Source organism: Ipomoea triloba, chromosome 10 (assembly GCF_003576645.1).
Source record: "Ipomoea triloba cultivar NCNSP0323 chromosome 10, ASM357664v1".
NCBI classification, from domain to species: domain Eukaryota; kingdom Viridiplantae; phylum Streptophyta; class Magnoliopsida; order Solanales; family Convolvulaceae; genus Ipomoea; species Ipomoea triloba.
The window spans coordinates 6,126,317-6,143,966 of NC_044925.1; positions in this window are offsets into that span (position 1 = coordinate 6,126,317).

Genomic DNA, 17,650 nt, shown 5'->3' on the forward strand with positions numbered 1-17,650 from the left:
TCTCGGTTCATGAAGCTTTCAACCGAGATTAGTGATCTCAAGAAGGAGATCCCACAAAAGGAGCTAAACCTGAAGGTCTTACGAGGCCTTACCAAAGAGTGGGAGATGAAGGTGATCACAATGCGCGATCACAGGGATTTAAAGAACACCACAACCGACCAACTATTCAGAGATCTCAAAGCCTTCGAGTTTGAGATGTTTCCGAGAGATGAGGACGTGGTGGACAGATGGAATGTGGCTCTGGTTGCTGATCAACCATCCACCTCTTCAAGGTCAGACCCTAATCCCACTAATCTTTTATCTGATGAACAGTTTGCTCTTTTCATGAGAAAATTCAGGAAGTTCATGAAGAAGACACCGGAGAGCAATACCAGTTCACCTTCCTCCTCAAGAAGGAAAAATGAAAGATATCCATCCAGAAGGACGGAGGAGGAAAATCAAGGTCTCTGCTACAACTGTAGAAGACCGGGGCACTTCAAGGCCGAATGTCCTTACCCACCGGTAAGCAAATATCAAGGCCAAGAAGGAAAGGATTCCAGAAGAAAAGAGGAATCCAGAGAGAAGCCAACACAGGGAGGCTTCAAGAGCTCATCAAAGACACATTCACGCAGAAAAGCGCTTGTGGCGGAGGATCTTGAGAAGGCAATCGAGGAGTTCGAGACATCAAGCTCCAGCGAGAGCTGCAGCAGCTCAGAGGATGAGAGAGGGCTCATCTGTTTATACACTACAGAAGATGAGGATCAATGCTTGATGGCAATCAACAATGAGGTAACCTCTACTTCTACATCTCGCTGCTCTATCTCTACTTCTCAATGTTCTTCTTTTAGAAGCGATGAGGATCCCTTTGAGACCATGGAATTGCTCAGGAGGGACCTCAACATCGCTAATAGCACTCATGTTAAAGTAATGGAAGAAAACAGCAAACTAATTGCTGAAAGAGAGACGCTTAAGAATGTCTTGAAAGAGAACTCAGAGCTAACTCTCAAAGTAAGCAACTTAGAAGCTGAAATAATCCAACTTAAAGAAGAGTGCAAAGCTCGAGAGGCGAGAGAGCTTAATCTTAGAGAGGTTATTGCATCATATACTAATTCCTCCAAGGCTGTGGAGAAAATGGTAAATGATCATAGACCCACAAATGATAGAATCGGACTAGGGTTCCGTCAGAACTGTCTCTCGAGAGATAAACAGACCAATGGTTTGGGAACTTCAATAAATGGAGGATCTCAACCCAAACCAAATAAGGGTCAGAAAGGACCAACAAAAAGGACCAGAGTAGCTATCCATAAACCGTCCCTATACACCAGCAATGGAAAGTATAGGAAAACTACAAAGAATGGCCGGGTGAATAATATCGAGAGATCAATTAATTACCTCTCGCAAGGCCATTCTGAGTACAAAAGAAGCTGCATTCCATATAATGAGCCACAAGGCAAATATGGAAGGTCTGAGATCCATAGAGTTAGGAACTCACGGATGGAGGGAGGCAAACACTACCCATCTGATGAGGATTGGTCAGAAGAATATGAACCTTGGAACAAACCCCAGTTTCAACGGTACCACATGACCAAACAGGCTATGAAGGGCATGGTGCGTAAATTCGAGGTCAAGCCTCAACCCAAGTTGTTTTATGCACCTAAGAGGCCTAGAGTCTTTGCTAGCATTCCCTATGATTATCAATCGTATAACGGCTACATTGCACCTAGGCCTGGAATAATGGGTCCAAGGTATAAATGGATGCCTAAACTTACTAACCAACCAGGACCCAAAGTTTGGGTACCTAAATCTGCTTGACTTGCTTGCAGGACGCCAGGGACGTATGGTTCATTGACAGTGGATGTTCGAGACATATGACGGGAAATCTAACTTTGCTGGAGAACATCCATCCTATCGAAGGTCCCTTGGTGACATTTGGAGACAACGAGAAGAAAGGACGCACGAATGCAGTCGGTGAAATTCATAAGAATGAATTGGTGATCAAGGAGGTATCTTACGTTGAAGGACTCAAATTCAACCTCCTAAGCACGAGCCAATTCTGCGACAAGGGCTAAAAAGTTATCTTCACCAAAAGTAAGTGCCGGATCATACAAGAGGAACCTCCCGAAGTCGTCCTGGAAGCAGCAAGGAAAGGAAATATGTACATAGTGGATTGGAAATCTGCCAAACCATTCCTATGTATGCTAGCAAGGAGCAAAGAAGATTTATGCTGGGATTGGCATAGTAAGCTGAGTCACCTGAACTTCAAAACCATCAACAAGCTTACTAAGAGGAACCTTGTGGAAGGACTGCCCAAAGTCACGTTTCGAAAGGACAAAATCTGTGAGGCATGTCAACGCTGTAAACAGATCAAACCCTCTTTCAAAAACAAAGCCGAGACATCATCTACCAGATCATTAAGTCTCCTTCATATGGACTTGTTTGGCCCGGTGGATCCACCCAGCATGAGAGGAAGGAAGTACACTCTTGTGGTAGTAGATGACTACACAAGATTCACCTGGACCGTGTTCTTAACCAAGAAGAGCGAGACAAAAGTTGCCCTACCAAATCTTTTGAAGCAAGTTCAAGTTGAAAAGGATGTCTCGATACTAAAGATTCGGTCTGATGAAGGTGGAGAGTTCGTTAATCAGGTAATCCAGAGCTACTGCAACGAGTACGGGATTCATCATCAACTATCAGCTGCTCGAACACCTCAACAGAATGGGGTTGCTGAAAGGAGAAACAGAACTCTTAAGGAAGCAGCAAGGACCATGCTCTCACAAGCCAACATATCACAAGGATTTTGGGCAGAAGCAATCAACACAGCATGCTATACCCAAAATCGGTCCTTGATCGTGAAAGGTATTGGAAAGACTCCATACGAGTTATGGAATGGGAGGAAACCGAATGTAAGCTACTTTCACACATTCGGGTGCAAATGCTATGTCCACAACAATGAGAAGATTCAACTAAGAACCTTTGATGAGAAGGCAGATGATGGAGTATTTTTGGGATACTCATCGACAAGTAAAGCATTCAGAGTCTTCAACAAGCGGAGGTTGGTGGTTGAAGAATCCATACATGTCTCTTTTGATGAAAGAGCATCGACAGATCAACCATCAAAGTCAAAGGAAGCAGTTGAAAGTTTTGAGGAAGTTCAGCCGAAATCGATCTAGAGATCAGACTTACCTCTCGATGGGAAGCAGTCGATAGTTCGAGACATAGCAGAACTCCAGTCAGAATTAGATGATGAAGAAATTACCAAGAAGAAAGCTTCTAGCTCAGTTGATCTAATCCAGATCTCAGATGATCAACCCACTACTCAACCTACAACGGAGGTACCAACTGAGGAACCACAACCTGATCTAAGATGGCTGAGAAGTCATCCCGCTGGTCAAGTAATTGGAGATGTTCGTGACAAAGTTCGAACCAGATCAGCATATCGAGAAAGCATGCTTACTTGCTTTCTATCCCAAATAGAGCCTAAGGTGATTGATGAGGCTCTAAGTGATCCAGATTGGGTGCAAGCCATGCAAGAGGAACTTCATCAGTTTGAAAGGAACGACGTGTGGGAACTAGTTCCGAGACCTCATCATCAGAATGTTATTGGCACAAAGTGGGTTTTCAGAAACAAGATGAATGAGGATGGAGTCATTGTTAGTTACAAGGCCAGACTTGTTGCTAAAGGATATTGCCAGGAGGAAGGAATAGATTTTGATGAAACCTTCGCTCCGGTGGCACGTCTCGAAGCCATACGCATCTTTCTCGCATATGCCGCCTTCAAAGATTTCAAAGTGTATCAAATGGATGTCAAGAGCGCTTTTTTGAACGGACTTCTTGAAGAAGAGGTGTACATTGAACAACCTCCGGGTTTCTTGAAGGACGTGGGAGCTGACAAAGTATACAAGTTGAAGAAGGCACTTTATGGTTTGAAACAAGCTCCGAGAGCTTGGTATGATACCTTATCCTCTTTTCTACTTCAATGTGGGTTCACCAAAGGCCTAGTGGACAAAACATTGTTTAGAATTAAGGATGGGGATCATATCCTATTGGTGCAAATCTATGTGGACGATATCATCTTTGGAAGCACCAATCCAAACTTGTGCGAGAAGTTCTCTAGTTTGATGAAAGGGAAGTTCGATATGAGCATGATGGGAGAGCTCAATTACTTTCTTGGACTACAAGTGAGACAACTTAATGAAGGCATCTTCATCAACCAGGAGAAATACACCAAGGATCTGCTCAGGAAATACAATATAGAAGGGAAATCCTCAGTCAAAGTACCCATGGGAACCTCTCTACGCATCGACGTCGACAGTGAAGGTCGAGAGGTCGATCAGACTACATATCGAGGTATCATCGGATCTCTTCTTTATTTAACTGCTAGTAGACCAGATATATCCTTTGCAGTAGGTGTATGTGCTAGATTTCAGGCAAGTCCTAAGGAAAGTCACCTAAATGCATCTAAAAAGATTCTTAGATATCTCAAGGGTACGCAAAGTGTTAGACTTTGGTATTCGAGAGGTGGATCTTTCGAACTAATGGGATATTCAGATGCGGACTTTGCTGGTTGTAAAATTGATCGGAAGAGCACATCGGGGACATGTCAGTTTCTAGGTGGAAGACTTGTCTCATGGTTTAGCAAGAAACAGCATTCGATAGCTACAAGCACCGCTGAGGCAGAATATGTAGCAGCTGGAAGTTGTTGTGCTCAAATTTTATGGATGAAGCAACAGTTACTGGATTATGGTGTTGAATGTAAAGAGGTTAAGATTATGTGTGACAACACAAGTGCCATAGCTATCACTCAGAATCCAGTGTTACACTCAAGGACAAAACACATTGATATAAAGTATCACTTCATCCGAGATCATGTTGAGAAAAAGGACATAACTTTGGAATATGTTGCAACGGAGGAGCAACTAGCAGATATTTTCACAAAAGCGTTGTGTGAAAATAGATTCTCTCAACTAAGGTTAGAATTGGGAATGATAGAATTGGGTTGAATGGTCTAATCTTATCTTCTTGTATTAAGTGCCATGAACTGTTTCGCATGTGAGGAGCGGTTTCATCAACTTTATGGCAGTCTTGGAGTTACACAGCATTGAATGGTCATTCATATAGCATCCCCGTGACTCTACAGTAATACCTTTTTGGGCTATAAATAGAGGGTTTCCTTCAGCAGTTTATGTCATCGACTTCTTCATGGAGAAGAAGAAAGGAAAAGACGATGTACCGTTCTGGTATAGAGGAAGGAAATCAGCAACCAAGTCCAAAGATTTTCAAGTAGAAAACTATCCAGAATCAACGAAGGGTGAACAGATTGCGGAACTTCCTGATAATCTAAGCAAGCATCCTATTCCCATCCAAGGTGAATGGATCCCCAAATGCGTGGAGATCCACAATGATGGGATACTGGAGCCATGAGAAGGGTCCCGTATAAGTGGGACTCCTACAGCTGCACATTCCAGAAAAGGATCTCCCTCAACCAAATGGAGAACCAAGGGAAAGGGAGACGGGGCCTGTGAGGAAGGCAGCAGCAGAGAGGTAGAGAAGAACAAAAAGAATTAGCCACCTCTAGTTCTGATACTCAGCTAAATAGGATTTTAGATGGCTAGTTCTTGTTCTAACAATAGATTCCTATATGGCTCTCCAAGGCCAAACAAAAGTTTCTAGGGAATCTAATAGGATATTGATTCATATGTAATGTATGTGGAAATCACTAAATGAACTTAAGGAAATGTTCCAAGTGATATCTTTTGGATGAATCAATCTTGTTTCTATCATCGCAATCTGTGTTCGAAAGGTAGTTCGAGAGATACCTGTTCAGTTTGCCTATATACGTTATGTCTCGAAGAAGGGGAGTTCGAGAGAACACTTCGAAAGATAACAAACTGAATTTATAAGTATCTCCAAGTGGAGGAATAAGGAGGGTTAAGGATTAATCACTCAGGGGGAAGATCCTTAACCACTGGAAAGCATTGTCATTAGATATACCAGATTAAGACGGAGGGATAAGGAGGTTTAGGGATCAATCACTCAGGGGGAAGATCCTTAAACTAGTACCGATAAGTGCTCACCATCGAAAGGTGAAACTAATAAGCTCAACGGATATAAGTGGAACGGCTAATTTGGAATTTAATATTAGCCACGTGATCTTCGGTTACTGACGATTTTCCTTGTTTAAGGGCACTATCTTGATTAGTGGGAGCATGCTCATAAAGATATATTATCTTACCAAACCCACCTAAACCGTCTCATACACTTTCCCAAAAATACCCTTACCATATATTGTACGCTGACCGTTATAAGGGGTATTTCTGACCTCTCTTTGTGTTCAAATTAACCGGGCTCTCTAATCGGGTTAGTACCTCAACCCTACCCACATATCTGACCCAAACACACAAGATATAAAAGCCAAAGTCCATCATCCTTACCCGGATTCAAGCTCAAACCGAATACCCAAAATCCCCAAATTACATACACTGTACACATTCCCTCCAAAACATCAAGCTTTCATCAATGGCGTCCGAATCTTCGACCTCATCTTCCGAAGCATACCAGAAGGAGCTAGAACACATCCGCACTCAAATCAAGCAAGTCAAGGCGGGGAGTATCCTTGACAGAGATGGTTTCGTTGCTCACTCGACGAACCCGACGATGGCAGAGAAGGTCCTAAAGAAGTTCGAGAAGGCAGGACTAATGAAGTACATGACGCATGACTACCGAACCATCCACGACCTCGACTTCACCGAATGGTTCGCGAATGCTAAGGTCATAAAGGGCGAAATTGAGAGCCGCTTCAACGAAATCCACATCACAACCTCTGTTGGTGATCTAAGGGCAGCATTCGACTTTGCTATGTCGGAGGAGGCAGTCAAGCACCTCTCGGACTACGAACTGGACAAGCAAGCATTTTGGGACAAAATCCGATTGGAAACTACACCAACCAGAGCAACCTCTGCCCTCCGCAAGTTTCATCTGAAGGAAAGGTTTGCCATTGCCGCCGATCTCATCATGAAATTCATCCTCGGCAAGGTGTCTAGAACAGATGAAATTAATCTGGGCATTCTCAAAATCCTCCATGCCATCTGGAACAACAATCCAATGGACTGGGCGCACATCATCTTCAACTTTCTTAAGCAGCAAGTGCAGGGCTCAGTCTCAAACTCCAACTTGTCGATCAGTAAAAAGGTTGGTTTTGGTTTTGTTGTTCAATACTTATTACGTTTGAAGGGTTTACAGTTGAGGGAAGGGCGAGAGATTCATCGAAATACCTATATGGGTAGGACGAAATCTCAAGCTCCAAAGGCTAAGGGTGTAAAGATTGCACCCTCTTCCTCAAAGCCCAAGGGAAAGGGAAAAAGGAAAGCCCGAACTAAGGAGAAGGATTCAGATGATGAGCCCTTGGGAACTCTGATCAAGAGGGTTGTTTTGGCAAAGAGGGTCAAGAAAGCCAAAACTGTTGCTGTCACCCAGCTTCGAGAGGTGACACCCTCTATTATCCAAGTACCATTCGAGGACAGGGCACAAGCCCAGGGGGAACCTCAGGCTACACTGACCGCTGAGGTTGAGAGAGTACCCCCTACCAGGTCCATCTCAGGTAATATAGTTGTTGATCTGAGCATTGACGGTGCTGGTGGTGCTGATGCGTCTGAAAGTATGCCTCGAGAGGAGACTCGAGAGATTGAAGGCACTGGGATCAGTGATCCAGTACAGGCAGATGTTGAGGAACCACGAGAGGTGGTTCGAGAGATAACAGTTTCAGCAGCAGAAGCGCAAGGATCAGTTGAAGCCGTTGCTGATGATCAGAGCACTGTGGTCAGGGACCCAGTGCAAAGTGCTTATAATGTGGAATTTACATCCACCGAATCCGCTCAAGTCGAACATGCTATAGCCAGAGTAACAGCGGATGTGGTGACAGGTGATGATCTCTCGGAGCACAATCGAGAGATCAATGACCAAACAGTAGAAGCTGCATCATCAACAGAAATCCTATCTACTAAATCTGATGATTTGAATGCTGAAGTCACTTCTCAATTGAATCAAAGTGTTGAAGATGTGTCTAGCTTGGATGGCTTCTCCAGAGTACTTCGATGGATTAACTGGAAAACAGGTCCGATTGATCAACTGATTTCAAGAGCAACAGATATGGAGGCTGAGGAGGTCTTTGCTTTAAATTGGTTAAACCTTACCGAGATCCCAACCAATGAAATTCTTAACCTTGCCCATGAGATGCACGTGACCAGAAGGAATCTTGGTCGATCTGACAAAGGAAAGGGCATAGTTGTTGATGTACAAGAAGCCGAAGCCGAGCCTGAAATGGATCCTGAAGTAGAAGTAAACTTTCAAGAAGATATCAGGCTCGCCACTGCTCTATCTTTGGGACAGAATGTAGGGGATACGAGAGGTCTAGGAGAGACCTCAGGAGTTGCCAGAAATGATCCTGAAAATCCTATTGCAACAGCTGCAATTCCTCTGTCCCAAGTGAGTGACTCTGCTCTGGACGAACAGGTAGTAGCTTCGAGAGATGAATCCGAGACCTCTGAAGCACTTGAGGTAGCACCCAACTCAGTTCTACTACTACCAGCACTTGAGTCCACACCCTCGAATGACACCGATGAAGCACAGACAGTTCGAGATGGTGAAATTTTGTTGCTCCAACTCCCAGGCTTTCCTATCGACATGGAACTGCCATCACCATTCCTGCTACCAGATGATACAGCATCAACCTTTGCTGCCAGGATGGTTGATAGACAAAGATGGAGTGCTCCAGCTGCTCCTAAAACCATAGTGATCCCTGATTCACCTGAGCAGACTAAAATGGAGCAGAATGAGCAACAAGAGCAGAATGTGCAAAGTCCTGCTGGTTCGAGAGGTCACGAGGAAGAAGTTGTGCCTATCAATGGTGGAAACCGGGAAGCACCTATCAATGCACAACCCTCTTCTTCAACTCCAATCACACCGGCAGAAGATCAAGTTCCCAGCTCTGGTTCGAGAGGTGATGCTGAGGAGGATCTTTAATTGGATGGAAACAGGGAAGCGTCCAATACAGAAGTCTCTCCATTAGCTGATCCAATCCCACCAGTTGCTGCTGCTGAGGCTCCAGGTTCGAGAGGTGATGAGCGAGAAGTGATCCATCCCTCAGGTGGAAACCGGGAAGCACCTGACATGGAGCTACCTTCGAGCTCTGAACCCAGTGTCCCTGCTGACCCTCAGGAACTCAATCGAGAGGTGGACTCGCAACTGCATGTCATGGGTGGAAATCTGGAAGCACCCAAGTCCCCTCCGATGAAAGGTACTACTCACTCTCCTCCTCCTACTTCTGATTATGATCGACAGGCCGAAGAAGCTTTCATTGGCGAGGTGCGCCAATTCATGGCCGATCAGTCTCAGAAGATGGCTCAACTTGAGCGCATACTGACCATTGTTCGCAATGCGTCACTGCCTGCTGCTGGCACAAGTGAATCCCGAGCCAGCCATGAAGAACTTCTCGAACAGGCAGTATGGGCTGAGGATGCAGCACNCTCGAACAGGCAGTATGGGCTGAGGATGCAGCACGGCGAGCTGCCGATGAAGCTGCAGTAGCTCGAGCAGAAGCTGAAGGAGCAAAGGCTGAAGTAGCCGAATTACGAGCCGAGCTTCGAGCCTTCCAGAATTCCAGTGAACTTCGATAGGACGAGATCAAAGCTCTACTCGATGACTTGTCGAACCAAGTACCTGCCCAGCTTCAATCACTTTTCGAAGGTATGTCCGCCCTTCTTTCCCGACAGGATGATGCCAACAAGGGGGAAGAAATTATAGGGTCAAGAGGGACATCCACAAGCAAGAAAAGGGCAGCCAGTGAACCCTTAACCACTGGACCTCCTCCGAAAATTCCAAGGACAATGAGCAAGGCAATGGAGGAAGCCAAAAGAAAGGAAGATCTAAGGGTTCAGCGCACACTGGAAATGGAGAAAAGAAGAGAAGAAGACCGAGAAAGAAGAAGAAAGAAGCAAGAACAACAAACGGCCAAGGAGAAGAAAGATGAGCAATTCATGAAAAATTGCAAGTCAGGGTTCAAAGAAGACACAATAGAATATCTCAATGGAATCATAGTAAGTCTTCTTGCCAAAACTGATCTATTTTCTCACAGCGGCCTTACTCCTCTAGAATGCATCGAATGGTGGAGAGATGGGGTAATCGAAGGGAGATTCATAGGCGAAGCCTTCATCAACTATCTTCACCTTGACGTATCAGATGAATACATCGATCTGGTAAATTCCAAAGATCCCATCAAGAACGAGCAGCTATAAACGAGAAGAGGAAAGCAGACAAGCAGTAAGCTCTCGATGTCTACATGCATTCTAAATTCATGTTGTTCTTTACCTTCTTTTAACTTTTCTGCTAAGTTTTTGTAATTGCAAAACATTCCCTTTATCTTAATATATATATATATCTTTTGCTGGGGGTGTTGCGTGAGTTTGTTATTCATGTTTTAAGCAGATTAGTTTCCATGTCAAACTTATCATATGCGCTGAAAATAAAATCAGAGTTTTTTTTTTCAAATCAGCCATATAAGTAAGTATAGTGTTGGCATCATCAAAAAGGGGGAAATTGTTAGGAACATACTGTAATAAGTTTTGATGATACCAAATGTAATTCATAATCCCCTTAGTCTCGAAAGATGGAAATGCTTTGTAAGTTCGACAAGTAAACTAAAAGCGAAAATACAACCGGGTAACTTGAGCTCAACTCGGAAAATATTTAAGCTTAAGGTAAACTTGTTTGAACATCTTAGAAGTCTCGTGTTGTAAGCTTATAGATAGATCAGAAGGCACGAGACTGCACTGGAGGAATAAGGGTCTACGAGACATCAACTAAGTCTCGAGACATAAGCAGAGTTCGAGAGATGAGACTTCTCGAGACATCAATCCAGTTCGAGACATGAGATCGAGACATCAAGTGGTCGAGACATCAACATTGGTCTCGATGAACTAGTACTTCTCCAAAGGGCTGAATGGCAGTCAACATGCATGGATAAAGTAATCTAAGTTTGGAGAAGAAGAATTTCATGGAGATAAGATACTAAGGAGGTGCCAAAAGCTATATGATGGAACAACCGGAAGTGGATACCACGTCAGAACTCCACAACAAACGGATAGAAGGCGCACCAATCCAAAGTCGGTCTTATTCCCTAAAACGAGGATCAATGGGAATATAAAAAGAGTAACTTTTGCCAAAAGCAGTAAGTGGAGCATGGACTCAAGAAAGTGGATTACGAGATATTCACTACAAGACATAGGGTTCAAGTTACAAGACCACCACTCCATGAAACATGCTAAAATTATGCAAGTCCCATGATCAGCATGGGAGACAGATTTCAAACGGAATAATTTTCCCTCCAACGGAATTATTCCTCAACTCTCATATATAAGGACGTGAAGACACAAAAGGAGTTAGTGATTTTCAAATAAGAAGTGTTTGATTCAAACGTTCAAAGTGCAAGAGCTCAATCTGGAATATCATCCTTGATATTCAAAACAGCGAGAAAAACACATCTTAGTGTTTGAGAGAGTTACAAAGCTTAACCTACTATACATCTAGAAGGTGACCGAGGCTGCTCTACAAGGAAGTCTATTCAACGATAGCTTTCGGTCAGATTGGAGATTGTTACACTCAACCTGTGACAACCGGAACAACCCTGCTTTGGAGAAGGCAGGAAGAGGCGGAGTAACCTGGGAGCTGTCTTGTGAAGATCCTGAGGCTTGAGGCGGGCTTGGTGAACAAAGCTCAAGTGCTCGAGAGGTGGAGTAACAAGAAGCGGGGCGAAAAACCTGAGGCTTGAGGCGGGCTTCGTGATCAAAGCTCAAGCGCTCGATATTGTACTAAAAAGGGAAGTTTTAGTGCAATCCTTCTAGGGAGTTTCTAGAAGAAGAGTGGACGTAGGCGGGTTGGCCGAACCACTTAAAAATCTCTCTCGCATTTACTTTCTGCTTTTATCTCTCGCTATCTATCTCTCGAACTGCACTGCATATAATCACACCTCTCGAACTAACTCAAACTCGTGCTAATTAAAAAGGGGATAACTTTTCCGCTGCGCATAAAACTTTGTCTTCATCTTGTGAGGTATCGGACCTAAACATCCTAAGTCCAATACACACGAGAGGTCGAAAAAGATTTGCAAAATCTTATACACGTCTATTCACCCCCCCTCCCCACCTCTAGACTTGTACCCCATCCCCTTGGGACCAACAAAATCATTATCACAAAAATTCAAGGAATCACACTCCCATAAGCAAAAAGAAGCTTTATCACACTTATCAAGATTATCATTATAAATTTTTAAGGAGTCACTAGTGGTGTTTGGTTTATATGGTGTTTGGTTTATATATTATCACCCCTATTATGGTGTTTGGTTTAGCATATTTTGAAAGCTCATAACTATTTTTTTTCCCTATATTCCTGCTTTTAAATCTTTGTCAAGAAAATTTCAGACTTGGGAGTAATGATAAATGACAATTGTTTTCAAGTAATATTTATTTACCTTGGCCCAATCAAGGTGTCCTACCCAGCAAAAGTATTGCAGCAAACAGAGAATAGTAAAATCTGTAATTACAGCACAAGGCAGAATGTGATAAAATCGCGGTTGCATCCTAACAGCAAGCATAGGTAAGCAAGTAAGCTTTCAGATCACCCACTAGATTAATCAAGGATTTTAGAATGTGATAAAACATAGATTATAGGCCTTCATCTCATAAAGACCATGCTTTCTCTTAAAGAGTTCTTACTAGTTTGCAATTAATTCTATACTTGAACTAAAGTAAGAATCACGAATAAGTGCATTCATAGGAACAAATATAGGACTGATAATTAGATATGCACCATTCTTTCCCGAGTTAAATACCATTTCCTCAAGGCTATCAGTGACAACAACCTTCACTGGTTCACTGTTGTTCTCGGGAATAGGCTCTGAGCTTAGAAATGGCTTCAACTTGCCGTCCTGCAACAATATGGCAAGAAAATAGGAAATTCATACTTCCACCAGTATTTATGAGCAAGTTGTTTCATTATAAAACTTAGAAACTATGCAAGCCTATGTCGTGGTCAGACCACCACCAAGAACTACCAACAACAAAAGTAAAAGAAGCAGCAGCTCATTACCTGAGACCCCGGCGAGTAGCGGGGGAGGGCGACCGGTGGCGATGTGGTGCGGCAGTTGCGTCCAGCGGCGAGATGGTGCAATAGTTGCGTCTGGCAACAAGGAGAGCAGCTGCGACGCGGCGGCCAGTGGAGAGCAGCGGTGGCTTGGCGTGAGGCGGAGGCTGTTGACGGCGGCTAGGCGTGAGTCGGAAGTTTTGGACGGCGGCGGTAATGGCTGTGTGGGGAAGGTGCGGCGATAGAGTTTGAAGATCCTCCAGATCCATATCTAAAAGGGATGAAATTGACGAAGGTAGAGGTCTCTGTCTTCCTACGAACTTAAAAAAAATAAACTAAAAGTAAATAAATAGGCAGCTGCGTCCGAAGTTCCAACTTCGGACGCACGAAGGTCTAACGCTACGTACCAGCTGCGTCCGAAGTGCTAACTTCGGACGCAGTTGGTCCATTTAAAAAAAATTTAAAAAAATAATAATTAAATAATAGACATTTTAATTACAAAAATGCCACCGTGTCACTTTACGTGTCCAGAGTTTCAACTCCGGACGCAAATTGTCCTATATTTTTTATCAGTTTTGTACTAGTGAGTCATCCTCAAAAATATCATAAGTACTTTCAATAAGAGTTTGAGTGAAGGTATTTTCAAGAATAGAAGTGTAAGAAAAGTCAAGAATATTACCTTGTGCTGGTTTTTCATCTTCCCACACAATCTCAATGTGATCATCGTCTTCACTCTCAATCTCTCCCCCTTGTTGCGTTTCCAACTCAAGAGTTGAAATTTCTTGAAGCACCGGGGTGTCGAACTCTGTCATTTCTTCTACACTCACATCTTCACAATCAATTCTTCTTTCAACTTCATGGAAGATCCTTGGATTGGGTTCCGTCATTGGGAGATCATCCACAAATGAGTCATTAACCCGTGGTGACATTCTCTTCATGAACTCCTCCGTCATGGATAGCATCTTAGTCTCAATATCATCCAATGGAAGTCCTTCCTCCCTTAGGGTAACAAGATGTTTCTTCATTTCGCTTCTAATTTCATCCCTTAAGTTGATCGTGTCCTCCTTAGCCATTTGTATAAATATTTCCAATTTCTCCTTCAAGATCTTGATCTCATCATTTGCCGGCGTGAGGTATTCACGAGGTGGTCTTTTATATGGCATAGGTTGGGTGAAATTTTGAATAGAAGGTGGTGTTTCGTAATAATAACTAGCATTTTGTTCTTCAAAATTTTGTGGTGGGGGTGAATAGCAAGTATTTGGGTAAGCATTGGAATACAAATTTTGCTCATGATTGTAGTTTGATGGAGGGTTATAACAAGGTGGGGGTTTAACGTTTATAGGAGTTATGGCCTTTAGTGCCGGTTCACAATTTGGATCAATCTCCTTCATAACTTGAACAAGTTGGTTGTTAATACTCTCCGCTATAAAACTCAATGATTCCTCTCCATCGTTGAATGTTGGTTTCTCTATTCTCTCAGGATAAAGCATAGAGGATGTAGCAAATGGGTATGGTTCATAGAAAGGATAATACAAAGTATTTGGATAGGGTGAGTAGGGATACGGTGGTGGTGGATACATATAAGGATTTGGATATAATATGGGTGTTGTTCATAGGTTTCGGGTGGAATATTTCTTCTATATTGCCCTCCATGGTATGGGTAACCATGGGAATGCATATAAGCACTCATTGGTAAGCTTCAATTGATGTTCAACAAAGTTTCCTGCACAAAGCTTAGCCAACAACAAATCTTTTGCAACTAAAAGTGGTTGCAAGTGAGTAATAAAATATGCAAAACAAATCAAACTCACTTTTCGAAACGAGTAACTAAAAATAAGAAAAATAAAACAAGTAAAAGAAAGCAATTCAAGAACTCTTAAAATTCTACTTCCTAGATGTCAAAACATAACTCAAAAAACCGTTTGCCTTCCCCGGCAACGGCGCCATTTTGGTTTGGTTTTTGTAGTGTAGTTTGCGGTGAGGTAAATGTCGGGTATGGAATATGTTAAAACGAAGAGTCAAGACTCCCCGAGTGTCGGTCTCTCAAGGAAGGCAGGTTTGGAGTCGAGTTAATGTTGGCATTTAGGAGGTTGAAGGAGAAGAGTCACGTGAATGACTAAAACTTGGTGTCATTTGTACAAGAGTTTAAGGTTTGAAATGGTGGGTTTAGAAAAAAGGGTAAAGTGGAGATTGGGGCTCGTGGCTAGCATAAGCGATCTACTATCTAATGGTTTGGCAAGCAAATGATTCGGATTCAACTAGGGAGTTCATGGCACTTCACCAAGTGGCGTCACACTTGGACTCCCACATCCTCATTCGGTTGGGGCATTTCATCGAACACCTTGTCTACCACTCCTCCCGGACCTCTTCATTTCGGACTAAGGGCGGAGATGTGGATGAGTTGGACTCGTGAGAGGCCGCTATCGCGCACACACTCACTTTCACAGGGTTTGCTACCTAATGTGGTCACACTTAGGCACAAAACATATCAAACATCAACCACACAAGTATTCAAATCCAAGAACATAAAGCTCACAATTTTAAAGCAATTTCTTCAACAATTCAACCACATAGCTAGTTTCGGGGCCACCAACCCCCTACCTAATCTAAGCAAACATTAAAATAGGGAAACAAGAAAAAGCAATAGAAAATTCAAAGGAAACAAAAATGAAATTGAAATAGATAGTGAAAAGAAGAGTTACCATCCACAGAGAATGGATTCTATTACATTTTTGCCTCCAATCTTCTACCCTTCTACAATTGTTTCTTCAATCTAATATAAGGAAATGAAGTTTTCCCCAAGAGGGGAGAAAACAAAGAGAAATTCAGAACTAAAGACTACCTACTAGCTGCTAGGATTTTTCTATTCGAAAGGAGGGTTTAAATAGGCAACATGGAGTCAAAAATCCCGAAATGGCCCCTGGGGCTTGACCACGCCACCTTCACGCGTGAATGGAGGCGTGGATGGCTACTGGAAATGATCCACGCCTCCCACGCGCGTGTCGGCTGCGTGGATGGTTCTTGCTTGGCGACTCCTTTGCTTTCCGCTACGTTTTGGCCTCGAATCCCTCTTCAATCTGCGGAATTAACTTCAAACATCTTCTAAAGTTGTGTTAGAGATTTTTAATCACATCTCAGCCTAAATGCACGAAATTGTTATAAATGGGTGGCAAAACTTCCCTATTTTATCTTATTTTTTACCCTTAAATTAGACTATTCTTGGTGCTTATCAATTATTGGGCGTACACTACAAGGATGATGACAGCAATAATAATTAAAACGAAGAAAATCGGCGCACATATGAAGCAAAATCAGCACACATATGAAGCAAAACCCAAAAAAATGTGATGAGTCAAATATACCCTTGCCTAAAATGGAGTTTCACCGAAAAAGTTACTTGAATGATAAAATATGTCCAAAATATGATAGCTTGGGATGATAAATAAAAAATCGATAGTCTAGAACTAAACGCAAAGACCTCCGCTGGAATTAACTCTTACCTAAAGTAAACTTTTAGTATAAAAAATGAACATTTAATTAATAGTGATCCAGTGTATAGTTTGCCATAGTGCTCTAACGATTATACCTTCAACTATAGCAAGTTGAAAACGAAATACTAACTGAAGATAAAAATAGAAACGATCACAATCAATGAATGATCAAGTTTGACAAGTATTCAGTTTGGAATCTCAAAGTAAAAAAAAATCATCAAGTTTGACTTCAATAAAGAGCCTAGGAGTCGATGAATTTTGGGTCAAAGAGTGAAATGTAAAGCTTTTCTCATGAAGTGACAAAAATAGGACAATTTTAGAAGCTGGACTGAAACGGAAAAAGAGCATTTGGGACTCATTTGAAGTTAGAAACGCAAGCGGGGCGTTTGTTAATTTTTTTCTCAAACGTTAACCACATACACAAATTCCACTTGTGTTCATGATATACATCATGGCCTGTTGCTCCAGTCGCCAGAGGAATAACATGGATAAATTGGTCGTATTGATAGTTGTTTAAAAAAAAAAATTGGTCGCGGGATAAGGCAACCAAATTGGTCGCCTTCTCCTTCACTTTTTGGTCACCTTCTCCTGTGACTGGAGATGGCGACCAATTTGGTCGCCTTTTCCTATGACGGGAGAAGGCGACAGAGTCTTGGTTGCCTTCTCCCGTCGCAGGAGATGGCGATCAGGGCCTTGGTCGCCTTCTCCGGCGACCATTTTTTTAAAAAAAATACATGAGACGCAAGTGGGACATGCACCTGTGGTCAACATTTCAAAATGAAAAAGAAATACAAGCTCAAGTGAGACGGTCAAACGTATGTCCCAAAGTATCTTTTCCTATTTTTGTTAGCGTTTTTAAAGTGTCTTATTTCAATCTTTTACCCATGTATTATCTCCCTATATATTATGTTGAGATTGAGTACCTCTTGGCTCTTGGAATAGAGAGAAAATAATACCAAAATCAATTTAACTAGGTACAATTCTTCTTATACAGTACATGACTTTGACAAGAAAAAGAGAAAAAAAAAAGGGGGGGGGGGGGGGGGGGC